The following is a 15,184-nucleotide window of genomic DNA, read 5'->3' on the forward strand; positions in this document are numbered from 1 at the left end:
GTGTTGGGCGTGGAGCTTGCTTGGGATTCTCGCTCTCCTTCCCTCCACCCCTCCCCTGCTCGCTCATGCACATTCTCTCTCTGTCACTAAATACACACACACACACACACACACACACACACACACACACAGAAAGAAGCCGAGTCAGCCGACTCTAAGACTGAGTCAGAAAAAGTAAATCAGCTTCCATCTGGCTTCCTTTCTCTCGAGGCACACAGCCTGACATCTAGCCATCCTGAAGCCCCCTGGTTAGAGAGGCATTGTGAACAGAACAGGTAAATACAGAGAGATATGTCTGAGGAGCCTCAGCTGATAAATCCGGGCATCAGACACATGAGCGTGAGAAAGCCTTCAAGATAACTCCAAACTCAGGCACAGGCTGACAGCAACTTCATGTGAAAACCTAAACCAGAATTTCTTAGCTAGGAAACTTCTAAATTCCTGAACCACAGATACTCGGAGAGATGACAAATGATTTTTGTGGTTTCAAGCTATTAAGTCTTAGGGTGATTTGTCATGCAGCAATAATTAATTCAAGTAATTGCCTCACTGGGTGTTGTGAAGGTTAAATTAGATTATACAGATAAAAGGTTTAGCGTAATGCCTGCAACTTAGTAAGCATTAAATAAATACTAACTGCTGATGTTGTTCTGAGCAAAACCAAGAAGAAAAGACGGCTGAGAGTCTGATAAATCTGAGTAGAGGTCTGGCTGAATTCCCAAGATGGCGTGCCAATAGAGGGAGAGGGCTTTTTTTCCTCCATCTGGGGCAGGTAAGTGACTGGGAGAGTTCAGTCCACTTACAGAAGCCTGGATAGATATTTCAGAATTCCAATGGGTCAGTTATTAACAGAGTATCATTCCTTGTTCAGCAAAATAGCAAATAAAACTGATTTTGAAGAAAGACATTTTTTGCCACTTTCAATTTTTTTGGTACCTCCTGCCTATGGTAGACATGACTCACAGCTGATCTAAAAGATGTTTGGATGTGTGGAGCAGCAGGTTAGGTTCTGAATAAACTATGCGCTTAGAGAGCTATCACTCTTACTTCTGATTCTGATATTGTCCGCTGAGCACGTTTTATAAAGTGCTTGGGAGTTGGTAAGTCTCACGTGAAAATTGATGGAGCCAGAAGAAAAACAGTGTATTGATTTTAAAAGGAGAGTAAAATACAAGACTGAAATCTTAATAATGTCAGTAGATGAATACTACTTTCATTTCAGATTCCCCTAGTAAGAAAGGTAGTGAGAAACGGGAAAAATCCACTAGCAATGTAGGAAGCCAAAAGAGCAAAATCGCATTCACGTCAAGAGCTCAAAGGACACAACTAGACTTTGTTCTAAATAAAACATGGGATCCTCAACAGGCAGGCACATTAGAAAAGACCACTGATCAATTAGCTAGGACCAAACACCAGAGCAAGTACATGAGTTCCCTAGGTATATCTGAATTTCAAAAATAAAAAGATGTTCTCAAGTTGAACTATAATTCAAAGTTATTTTTGAAGTTTTCAGACTTGAAGATAATAGCCCACTATGATTGAGAAGATGAAACAATACTTTGAAACACACACTCGTCTCTCCTTTGAAGCATACTTTGCGCATTGCTGGAAAAGATGCCATTGAAAATCATGGAATCGGTGTAGAGATGAGTCACCATTTGATGTCATTTTGTTAGCCTGCGAGACAGGTCACATTAAGCTCTGTAAGGATCAACTTTTTCCCTCCCATATGCGCCTATTCTAGGTACACAAGGCAGTGCATTTCAAGGTTTGTTTACATCATTCACAGTAATAACTACCTTGTGACCCAGAATGTACACACATTCACATATATACGTACATATAACTGAAACTGAAGTTTTGTGAAGTAATAACCATGTAGCCTGCCCTCTCTTTACCTTGTTTCCATTCTGTTCAATTCTATTTCTTTCATTTTTAATGCTGACTATGGCTCAGTAAATGGATTTTGTAACCCTTTCATGGATAGTTGACCAATGTTTTAATACCACTGCACTAAGGGTGCTGCCTGGTCCTTTCAAAGTTAACCTCATTGGCTTTCCTATAAAATGCTTACATTTTCACTCATTAAATCCATCTGACTTGAAACTTTTACCCGTTTGGAGATTTGTTTGAATTTCTATGCATTCATTCAACAATCTTTATTAGGTCAAATATGACTTTGATCTGTCAGATATTCCAGGCATAGGAATGAAGGACGCAACGGAAAACCAAATAAATGCAGTGCTACTTTCAAGGCGTTTAATGTCAAAAAAAAAAAAAAAAAAAGATAGGAATTTTAAAAATAACCCCATAAAGTCAAAAACTTACAATTGTTATAAAAGAAACCTACAAAATTTAGTGATAAAGAAAAATATAAATAACATGAGACTTACATAGAGCAGTCAAAGAAGGACTTTCTGCAAAGAGGATGTTTAAACAAAACCCTAAACTGGACTCTTAGTTGCTCCCCAATAATTGGATTCCTCCTTTTCCATTTTAATATGGTCTTTTTTTTTTATTTTAATGACATATTTTATTTAATTCAGTATATTCTCACTCCAACATGAAATCAATAATAAAAAACTACTGAGTTGCTTTTTTTTTTACAAATATCAGTTTTCTTTATTAATATTTTTTTCCTTTATAAACTCAGTTTCATTGACAAATGGTTTTTTTTCCGTTTGTTTTCTTCCGCTGTTTGATGTATTCTTCATTGTGAAGTAGTCCCCATATTTTTTCTTTTTTAACTTTTCTGGTACTGGATCCACTTTAGTGTTTTTATACAATTATCTACCACCACTAATTTATTTACCACTTTGAAAATTCTCAAAATTCCTTTACGAATATGCATTTTTTAAATATCTTCACAATAACCATAGCCACTTGGGACTTGTTTAAAATAAGATCTTCTTAGCCTTTCTCTCAAGCAAATTGTTCATCTCAGTCTTAACTAGTGCCATGGTTCCCCAGCCAAATATTCCCTCACTTCCTTGGCAGCTAAGGGTAGCCGAGTAACTAAATTCTAGTCAATGGGGTGTGAGCAGAAGTGATCTGTGTCATTTCTGGGGATTGTAGTAGTAGTGTAAGAGCACCCAACGTGTCCTTACAATGTTCTACCTTTTGGAAGTCTACACGCGTAGAACAGTAGAGCGTACCATAGTGCCAGCTGGTAGGGTCATGGCACACATTGGGAGCTGGACTCAGAAATATAAGTTATGTGTGACAGTGGTTGCTCTGCCTCCCAAGCCTGGATCAGCAAACTATCTTTGGCCTCTCACATGAAAAGGAAACAAACTTTCACATTATTAAGCTATAGTATTGCAGACTCTCTTTGTTCTGTCCCCAAAGTAAAATAGGGCGGGAACTTAGAGATGAAAGGAACTAGCCATTTGAAGAGTGGGGTATAAGGTTTGACTGAGAGGTAAAGATGTGAATTACAGGGGAAACTGACCCCCCAAGGAAGGGAAGATTCTCTAGCACTCCAGAGAACAAAAAAGAGGCTGATACGCCTGGAGTATAACAGATGAGTAAAGAATGGAACAAGGTGATATTGAACAAGATGAATGAAAAAACAACAACAACAACAACAACAACAGCAGCCGCAGCAGTGATTTGAGTAGGTACGATAAGAATTTTGTCAAGGCTGATTGGGGAGATTCCATGATACCATCCATGTATTAAACATCATGAACCCTGCCTGCTGTATATTATGTACTTGATTCTTATTAGTTCTTTTTCTCTCCTTTCTTTGGTTTACTCTGACTCTGCAAACCATCTACAGCTTCTTCCCTTTTTAAAGACTCAAAGACTTAGCAGAGAATGTCTACAGCAGTTCCAACTTTGTCTAAGAACTGGTTTCTCTCTTGAATTGACTAAATAATCGACTTCCAAAACCATATGTGACAGGCACATGCCTTTGTCCTGGAGAAAGGTTAATATTTTCCCTGATTCTATGTAAAGGACAGACCCATAGAGATGTTGTGCATTTTATCTGCACTGATTTTTGCAAGTAGTCACATCATGGCTTTACTGACTATTTAGGACAATTAATGTCAACGTTCGTTTTTGTTTTATTGTTAGGAAGTAAAATTAGTTCTCCCCCAGTCAGCTCAAACCGCAAACAATATAATCCAATTTACTTTCACTTTCATAGCTTATTTCAGCTGTCTTTTATGCTAAACCTGTCAGTAAATCAACTTTAATATTTAATACTTTACTTTAATATCTGCAAGCAAAATGTTCTGCTTTTATTTTAATGTCACTGTGTCCAGCTTGTATAGGTCTTTAAAATGATTTGCTGCACATCCTACTGGCATGCAGCGATGAAAAAAATTTTAATAATAATAAAACAAAATCTGTTTTCATTGATAGAAATTTCCAGCTGTTTTCTCAAAAACTATCAAATGTAATGAAAGGGGTATGAAGGATTTAAACACAAAGATGGCCTAATTAGCTGGATACATTTGAAATTATACTGCTATGTTTGTAGACATGAGGCAAAACAGGCTGCTATTTTCAATGAGGATGAAATTCTAGGAGCACTGTAATTTACCTTCTATTATTTTTAGCAGGGATTGTAGGAGAACTAACTGCAGGGCTTTAATTTATCATCATTCTAGGAAGATATTTCCACATTTTCTTTTAATGTACTAATGAAAATCTATAGCAAACACAATTAGATGCACTAAATAAATTCCTTGGGGAGGGAATGACAAAATAAAAATAGTTTAGGCCGTGTGGATGGAACTTGATCCTTAACTTGAAATGATGACCATTATTCCACTCAACTCAAAGAAAAAAAAACAGCACAACGCCCACTTCTCTCTGACAAACCACTCAGCTGAGCCATCTACTCTAAAGGTCTAACACAGCTCATAAACTCTATGAATAGGTGCGGGCAGAGAAAGCAGGATGTAGCATTTTGGATGACTGGACCATTGATTAAGACTCAAATTTAACCTTGTCACCTAAAACAAAACAAAACAAAAAAAAATCAGTCATTAAATACTTCTCCAGAGTAACAGCAGGAATATTTTTATGGAAATAACTTCTAGTAGTAGTGTTCTTCCACACAGAACCTTCCAGAAATGAATCATTCTATATAAATGACCTTTCCTGATAAGTTTGTATTTAGAACATTTGATTTTGAACCTTATGATCTTTCTTCAAGAGAACATATAAACAAGAATTTGCTCTTCACTGATGATTCAAGGCCATCTTTTTGAAAAACAATCATCCTCCTCTGTTATAATATAGAAGGATTCTCAGAGGATTTTCCGTTTGACCCACACGAAATAACATTGGATGACCCCGGGTTTTGTATTTTTGAGTCTCTGTGTACCGCAACCTCGTTATGTCCCTTCATTTGCCTACTGGTCTTGCTTTGCTGCTCTCTGAAAGACAGTTCAGTGTGGTTTTAGAGTCCTGAAAAACACATTTTGAATCCTTGCTCTGTGCCTTCGTAACAATAGGGCTTCAAACAACTGCCTTACTTTTCCGGGCTTAAGTTACTTCATATACAAAATAGAATATCATACCATTCATATGAAAAAATGAAATGAATACCTAGAAATAGCTCTTGCTCTATACTTTATTTTCCCATTTTTATACACAGCTTCCATCCAGAACTTTTTGGTCACATGAGGTAGCGAAGATTAGCTCCACTAATAGTGCACTAATTTCAGCCAAAGGCAAAGAAATATGTTTTAGTTAGTCAAAGTAGTGTAACTGCATATAAAATTTAATTTTAAGTTAATCTATGAAATACAAGAATGAGAGGGCCTGAGAAATTTAACAGTTTCTTTTTTTTTAAGTTTATTTATTTTTGAGAGAGAGAGAGAGAGACAGCACAAGTGGGGGAGGGGCAGAGAGAGAGGAAGACAGAATCCAAAGCAGGCTCCAGGCTCTGAGCGGTCAGCACAGAGCCCAACGCGGGGCTCGCACTCACCTGACTGTGAGATCATGGCCTGAGCCGAAGTCCGACGTCCAGCCGACTTGAGCCACCCAGGTGCCCAAAATTTAAAAGTTTCTTAAAGTCCAACAGCAAACGGCAGAATCTGCAGGCACCAGTTCTTTCCCCTAATCTAATCTCAGGACTTTTCCTCTAGATCATGCTTAATTCATAGCCTCAACATACCCCCAGGTTGTATGGGAAAGCCTAGACCTAAGGCTTGGCTCTTAGGTCCGCTCTCAATGAGCCAATATAAAGAAATTAATTAGACACAAGGTCCTGGGAGAAAGCTGATACCATCAGATTCAGAGTCTTCTATCCTTCCAACTAAGGCAGACTCTTTAAACTGAGTTCATAGATCTGAATTCTAGGCCGGGTTCTGCTGTTTACTCTCTGGGTGATCTAGGGCTGGTCGACGAATTGATCTGGGCTTCAATTTCCTCATCACCGATGAGTGGCCACTGAATTAGACACAAGGGTCCTTTCCAGTCCCAGAATCCTAGAATCCCAGAATTTTACTGTCATAGTCCACATGCTAGCGTTGTCTAAATGTCCATACCAATCTTCTTAGTGCCTCACTTCATCTCTAACACTGTCACCCGGTGAGTTTTAACAATTGAACATGTATGTTGCATGCAGTACTTCTTTGCCTAATGTCTTCAGAGAAGAGAATACAGAGGATAGCATCATATTATTGGTCTGATGATTTATGCTGAAAAGTTGTGCTACATATGTTACAAAGTGCCTATTTTTGGATCTACCAGGAGGCTTAATATCTCCAACAATTAAGATCTAGTACAATTTCATTCATAAAGAGATCATTAACTCCTAATTTAACACTTGATATAACTCTGGAATATTCATACACTGTGATTAATGACAGAAGTGATTGGTATGCTTTGTTTCATGACTATCAAGTATGTTTGCCAGCATCAATACTCATGAACTTCATTTTTTAAAGATAGGAGTATTTGAGCAGCAATATTGATTATGTCTTTGAAGCTTAAGACACATACATGGCTATAATTTGCTGCATTTGTGTCTATCAGGGACATGATCAACAACTGTTTCAAGTAGACTCTCCTCAATAGGAAGGAAAATTCTTTTTTACCGAATTTAAGGATCTAGTGTTTGGGGTCTACTTTTCAAAATATCGCTTCAGCATCCACAGACATAAAGTAACAGACTTAGGTCAAAAGCCTAGCCTTATCTGGGTTTGACATGAGGCAAGTTACTCATACTTCATGTGCTTGGTTTTTCCATCTGGAAAATGGAGATAATAGTACCTACCTCGCCAGGATTTGAGGGTATTAAATACAAAAATGTGTATAGCAAGATGAGAAACGTACCTTGCAGGGGTGCAGCCACCCAGATGGCTCAGTTGGTTAAGCATCCGACTTTGGTTCAGGTCGTGATCTTGTGGCTCGTGAGTTTGAGCCCCGCATCCGGCTCCACACTAGTGGCGGGGAACCTGTTTGGGATTCTCTCTCTCTCCCTCTTTCTCTGCCCCTTCCCCCACCTATGTTCCCTCTCTCAAAATAAATAAATTAAATTTTAAAAAGTACCTTGCATAACATAGTGCTAAACATGTCCATTATAGTTGTTGCTGCTGTTTTTAGAGTCTTCTGCAACAGAAGAGTAACTTTCAATAGTAAACTTTCAATAGTGTCAGCTATTACAATTATTACCAGTGCTAGTATGAGGAAAGTACATAAATATTTGTCTCTGAACCTCGTGGATTTTACTAGACAGTCTTGATATAAAATTTCTGTCCCATTACCCTCTTGAATGTCATGCCAACTGTCATGATTTCCTGTTCAAAAAAATATGGGTGCCCTATTACCAGGTATTGCCCAACAGGAAATAGACTTTCTTCAGTCACACTGTAATTGGGCTGGGCAGCAAAGCTCACACTGGGACCCTCTAAGAAAGAATCCATTGACAAGCTTACTGGACCTCCTTGCCAGATAAAAAGCAAGTTTGTCACTAAAACGCCAAGAGCAAGTCATTTTTCCTCACCCTGAATTTATGATGTTCCCAACTTCACTTGTCAAGACTACCAAATCCAACTTTTTTTAAATTTTTTTTAACGTTTATTCATTTTTGAGACAGAGAGAGACAGAGCATGAATGGGGGAAGGTCAGAGAGAGAGGGAGACACAGAATCTGAAACAGGCTCCAGGCTCTGAGCTGTCAGCACAGAGCCTGACGCGGGGCTGGAACTCACGGACCACGAGATCATGACCTGAGCTGAAGTCGGACGCCCAGCCGACTGAGCCACCCAGCCCCCCAAATCCAACTTTTTAAAATCCCCCTGGAACAGGAAATTTACCCAAGCTTTGGTGGGGAAAAAAAGAAATCTTAAAGGTTAACGTTGTATCTCTGAAAGAAGGAGGCTGCCTTTCATTTCGACGAATGAGAAGCTGTAACTCAAGTACTGCGATTACTTACATCGTCTCACATAGGGCACACAGCACCCATAACAGGCCACAAGGTAACATGCCCTCAGATCCAGAAAGAGAGAGATTAATAGACAGAATTTGAGGCTCATGTTTCTTGACCAACCTCAGAGCCGCTGACGAATCTCAAGGTCTCATGGGAGTTTGGGGAGTGCGTGTGTTGTAAAGATAAAAATGTATTTGCTGCCTCCGGAGAAGAGGGCAAGAAGTAAATCAATTCATTAACCTGCTCTTACCTCTAATTCTGTCTGGAGGCAAGTTTCACTAGCACAATTAGGTGATTTGGGTTCTCATTTTCTACCTCACAGTGAAGAAATGTTGAGTACGTGCCCTTGACCTCACCTGCTGCTGTAGGGGGTTAGAAGTAACTGAAGGCACCTGGCCTTTCTCGTGGCCATATGGAGCTCCTAAGCCACTCTGCTGATCCGCATTCAGGGAATGTTTCCCGACCTGACCACAGCAGCTGGCTTTCCACACTTTCCTCCCTGAGTCTATAGCAAAGTTAGTGGGCCGGACTTTGTCTAATCCGTGCACACCCTTTGTGTTTAACTGCCATATTTTTCTGAGCACACATTTGGAATGCAAACTTTTAAAAACAAGATCAAACACTTCACTTCATTCCGCTAACATTTATTGAGCTACTCCTGTGTGTAAAGCACTTCATATAACGGAAAGCAAAATTCAATGATTGCCATAGAGTAAATCCAAACTATAACAAAAATCCCGAATGGAGACACTGTAATTGTATCTAGTCCTGATGTGTGTTGTTAAGAAATGGTTGTCTAAGGTGCAGAGAGGCTCAGAGGACTTGTATAAGCTGCTTTGACTTCAAGTCCTGGTTCCACCACTTACTGGTTATGTGACCATAAAGAAGTTACTTAACCTCTCTGACCCCCCAGCCTCATTGCCTTAAATCTGGGGATGACATTCAAGCTAGCTCATAGGGTTACTGTGAGAATGGACTGCGATGATCATGAAAAACATTTAGCAGACATTCTTACCATTGCCAAATCAAGGAAGATCTAATTGTTCTAAACCAATAATCAGCATGGATCCACCACATAACCCCAGGGTGCTGTAGGCTTCTCCTCAGTCTGGTGGGCTAAGGGCTTAGGATATTCACCAACTGTTCCTCTCTCAATTTACGTGTTTTTGTTTTTTTTAATATAATCTATTGTCAGATTGGTTTCCATACAACATCCAGTCAATTTATGTGTTTCATCCTTGTAATAATATTGGTGTTTTGGAAAGCCTGACCCATATTCAAATGAAAAGCGTTGTTTGTATCATTTCCTCGGGAAGGAAACCGGGCAAACTAACTCAATTCATGTCACAGAGTACCCTAAGCCACATGCTTGTCAAACTATCCCTGGTGACTTGACAGAGAGAGGTAAGATCGTTACTTAGGGAAACTTGGAGTGTGTTTTTCATTAACCTGCTAATTGCATCTGATTAGCAAACAGTCATTGTGTTTCCCCATTGTTAATGGTTGGCTGAGGAAATGTGGCACCCCGAATGCTGCCTTTTATTATATACTTTTAACATGACTCAGAGATTGACAAGAAGTAAAGCAAGCAATAGCAGGTGGTAAGTCTCCCCTGGCTGTGAACCTAAACACCTACAAGTAGCCGTTTAGCTTTCACTAAATTTGAATGAAATCAAGCCCTTGTAGGTACAGAATTCGCATGTCCCCAGATTGTCCATAACATTCTCAATTTCAAATATTCTGTCCTCTTGCCCCCACGAGGTCATTCACATTTGTCCAACAACAGAACTGATTTTTGGTTCAGAAAATATGAGAGCTCTATTTCTAATACACACAGAGACACAGTTGGTCCTGTTTCATCCTCAGCCTTGAACACCAGTAATTTTCATTCACTGCTATACAGTTGATGTCCAAAAAAAGAAAAAGAAAAACCACCCACAAAGATTGAAATTTTAAAGCCTGGCCAAGCATGGATATAGCAATGGAGCAGAAACCTTTGTTTCTGTGACCTTTGGAACAGATGAAATGCACTTTCCAAAAGCTTTCTCAAGTATCTAGTGAGAGAGAAAATCAAAAAGAGGCAAGCACTATGCAAGCGCTTCTGTGAAGTGGCCACTTTTTAATTCTTGTGAACCGACCGGAGGTGAAAAGGCGACCCTTTGATTTTCTGTCAGCGAACCAGAGTTTCAAAGCTTCTGTCTTCTTGTGGACTTAAGGCCAGTGATGACACCAAAGAACCCAATCGGATGTAGCACTTTATTAGAGCTGTTAACCTCCAGATGACTCATCAGAAGGCTGTTTCTTTAAGCCACCTAAAGGGACAGCTGGTCATTTCCTGAGGCAGTGGGGAACCTGGCCAAACCCCAGCCATGACTGCATTCTGTACACACTGACTCCAAAGGCTTGGGTTCATCTAATGCCAAGCCAGTGAGAGCCATTGAAGAGCTAAGGAGATATATCTGCTTTTAAAGGACAGAGAGCTGCCTGTTGTTGAAACAGATGTGGTATGCCAAGCTACACATTCTCTGGATATGGAAGGGCACAAAAAAATGTCATTATATTCTGAAGTAAGTGATTTTTGCAACTTTGATTAGGCTTCTCTGGCTTCTCTGACCCACAAGTCCTTGACTTCAGATGATCACTAATATTCACGTCTGTTCCAAACTGCACTACTCATTCACAGAAAAATGAAGCTGTTCGATTTCATCAACTTTTTTTTTTCCATTTTTGGGAGACAGTAGGAAAAAAGACCCAATTTAGAATGACAAGACATATGTTTCTGAGCATGGTAAAGCGGTTTCTAATATCTTCAGAAGTGGGACATCATTGCTTAAGAATCTCCTAAAAATGGAATAAGAAGTTTAGTGTTCAGGAAATTTCTGTCTGCTGAGAAAATGAGGAACTGATGGTATTTGTGATAAACAGTTTTTAATTGTGTGCTAAAAAGTTTGATTTTTTTTTTTAAAGTGACTCCAATGCTAAAGAAGCTTAAAATGGAGTCAGTGAAGACTTCAGCATCTAATTGAGGTATTTCCAGTTTTGTTTTACATAATCCACAATAGGGCTAATTGAACAGCTACCCATTTTCCTATATTTGGGGTTAGAGTAAAGGGGAAAGTCAGAATTCATATTAACGTGGGGAAAATTATTTGGGGAATATGTAAAGAAGGAATCTTCTGGAGGGTGGTTACTAAGACAATTTTTTACAGCAGTTTTAGGTTCACAATGAAAATGAGTAGGAGGTACAGAGATTTCCCTGTCACATGCACACGCACATCCCTTCCTCCAAACATGCATAGCCTCTGCCACCGTCAACATCTCACACCAGAGTGGTACATTTGTTACCAAATGAACCTGCATTGGCACATCACTATCACTACCTATAGTTCACATATGGTTCACTCTTGGTAGCGTGCATTCTATGGGTTTGGACACATGTATAATAATTCATATCCATCATTATGGTATTGCACAAAATATTTTCACTACTCTAAAAATCCTCTGTGTTCCACCTATTCATCCGTCCCCCAGACTTCCAACTCCTGGCAACCACTGGTAGCTTTCCTGTCTCCGTAGTTTTGCCACAAAGAAGGAATCTTGAAGATCCGGTTAGAATTTCTATGCAGACTACTAGTGAAATCATAAGCAAGTCATGTTGTTAATTCTTTTCAAAATTCTATGTCAGTTTTACTTCACTGAATCTATAGCTCCCGGATCATTCCATTTAGGAATTAATATCGTGACTCACCTACTATGTCTGCCATTGCAGCTGGTGAGTTGGCCACATCCCAGGCTGACAAATTCTGTTTCTAATCTGTTAGAATTCGAGAGAGCCTTCCTAGACCAGTAACTAAGCTGCCATTCCATTTACTATTGGTTTTATTCTGACCTTGAATTTGAGTTCCTGTCATAGACTCTAAGTCTAAAGTTCTCTTTTGGCCAGCAAAAGAGTGGATGCAGGATTAAAGCAAGAGATGGCTAATGTCCGGGAAAAAGACAAGAGCCCTGAATAAGGGTCCTTGCCCCGTATTTATTCAGATCAGAAGGCTTACAAACCTGATGGGCGTGTACAAAGAGACAAAGAAACTGTGAACGTTAACTTGTGGACTTGAGGGAAAAGGGGGGTTTTGAAGATATACAGTGTTTGGGGTTTGGGTCAATATAAAACAAAATCCGGGCACCGGGCAGATGGGTAGATGGCTGTTAACAGCAGACAGGAGGCGTCATGCCTGTTTATCTTTGCCAGCATAGGGCATGAGACAGGTAGGGGGGAATAACCTCAGAGTTAATAAGGCAACTTTTCTTTTGTTAACCATCTCCCCTCTGGGCTGCTTTGCCTGCAGCGCCGGGGTCCATAGTCCAATTCACCAATTTACCTAATCTGGCCCTATTTTTCTGTGAAAGCAGCTTTTCTGCTATATACTAAACTTGGGGTGCTTTCACCCTGAATATCTAGTCTTGTTATTCCTATGTATTGGGCACCTTTGCACCGATTCTATTTCAGGCCTTTGCCTCTCTCTATATATTTTGGGGGCTCTGCACCCCCTCTCTATTTTGGGGTGCCTTTGCACCTCCTTATTCCTGGCACCTTTGTGTATCCCTATTCTTGGGGTGTCTTTGCACCCCCCTATTCTTGGAGTGCCAATCTGGTTTATCCAAACTCGGGTGTGATCATTTTATGGCTTTGTATTTCTTTATGCCTTGTTAATCCATTGGTGTAAGCCCCAGAGATTCCTAAGCTTATCTTCCACAAGTTCCTACAAGTAGACTCTTGTGTTCTTTTCTCTGTGTCTGAGCCTTATCTGGACCTTTGTTTTTATAACCTGAGATTCAGTCCTATTTTTTACCAATATAGTGGGTTGGATAATGGGCAAAAATGATATATCCAAGTCTGACAACCACCCCCCCAATACCTGTGAACTGACCTTATTTGGAAATAGCGTCCTTCCAGATATAATCAGGAATCTCGAGATTAGATCATCCTGGATTTAGGGTGGGTCCTAAATCCAATGAGCGGTGTCTTTATAAGAGAAAGAAGAGAGAAATTTGAAACACAGAGAGACACAGGAAAAACATAGAGAGAAAGGCCATGTGAAGACAGAAACAGAGTTTAAAGCGATGTATTTACAAGCCAAAGAATGTCAAGGATTGCCAGCAGCCACTACCAGTTCAGAGAGAGATAAGGAGCAGTCTTCTCCAGAGCCTCCAAAAGGAACCAATCCTGCTGACAACTTCATTTCAGACTTCTGGCCTCCAGACTCTGAAAGAATACATTTCTGTTGTTTCAAGTCATCCTGTTTGTGGTAATCTGTTATGACAACCCTAGGAAATGAATAAGAGTAATCACTGTGAGGGTGAACTCTTTGCTTTGTAATTGGGACATGATAACGTATAGCACTGGATGCCAAGAACTGCCTAATATTAACCACAGCATTTGTATCTTTTCATATTTCCTGCTCACACACTTGACCTGCTTTCCTCCACCACACACATCTGCTATGCTAGCCCATTCTGGGCCTCATAGATCAACATATAGATACTCTAGGCATCAATTCTGCCAGACAGTCAAGATTTCTGCCGGGTCTGTTGCAGTGGTTCAGTCCCGCTGTGGGGATAGTTTTGCCTCAAGGAATGAAAACACCACCTATCTATTATGCAACTTCCAGAAGAATTTGAAAGTCATGGTATGATTTGGAAATTGGCCCCAAGATTTTTGGAAAGGCACGTATATTAATTAAAAAAAAGGGGGGGTGAGGTTGAGGACACCACTCTTGTAGTGAGTTGAAAATGGGGTTCTTTCTAAATTGGCTTTTCACAAGCTTAGGTAAAAGAAAATGGAGCTCTTTCTGCTTCATATTTGTTCATCAGTAAACTGACTCCTTGTAGGAGGCTGATGCTCTTGAAGAGTTAATTGGCAACTGGCACTTCCACAGCACCCTGGAGTGAAAACGAAGAAGCATCTCATAGCTCACATTAGTCTAAAACTCATTGACTGGCTACTATAAGCCAGGCATTGTTGTTAAACTGGAATAGAGCTTTGAATAAAAATGTCTAAAGACTCTATCTTCATGGAGTCTACACTCATAAGAAAGAAGATGTTCACAGCCATTTTCTTAGCAAGAATTGGCTCAATAAAGGATAGCATTTAAAAATGCTGCCCAGGATACAACAGCTTGTAGAGCCTGTGACGTGATGGAGCACCATTTACTTTCTTGAATATTTAGAAAACTGGTTGATTGCACTTAAATGGGATTTTAAAGCTTTGAAATTAGTGTTATCTTTTGAACTTGAAAAACCATAAAGCCATGTCTAAGTCACCAATTAAGTAGTTCAATTTTTTAAATGAACAAAAGATCAGATGCATTTCAATTTTATTCAAGCAAATTAAATTTCACCCAAACAAATGAAGTGTCATTCTCAATGGATCTTTCCTTTGCCTTAGGCTTTTAGCTAACAGACAGTCCTTTTGTTTGAAGGCATTGATTTTTATAATATTAAGTGACTGCAAGTATACTGTCAATAGCTGATGGTAAGGGAAAGGGATAGAAATTAAAAATCTATATATTTCATTTGTAGATTTCCCGAATAAGACAAATTCAGATTAGGTATAAATTTAGCTATGAGATTTTCCTAAGAGAAACCATTTCCAAAACTTGTTTGCCTGTGAATCTTTTGTTTTAAAAGCATCTTCATTTAGAGTCTCTTCTGATCACTCTCAATGAAGAGTTTGCAAAGTTATCCAAATTACTTAAATTCTTTCTAAACCCTTCAACTTCGTTGACAGCATCTT

This window comes from Lynx canadensis, chromosome D2 (assembly GCF_007474595.2).
Source record: "Lynx canadensis isolate LIC74 chromosome D2, mLynCan4.pri.v2, whole genome shotgun sequence".
NCBI lineage: Eukaryota > Metazoa > Chordata > Mammalia > Carnivora > Felidae > Lynx > Lynx canadensis.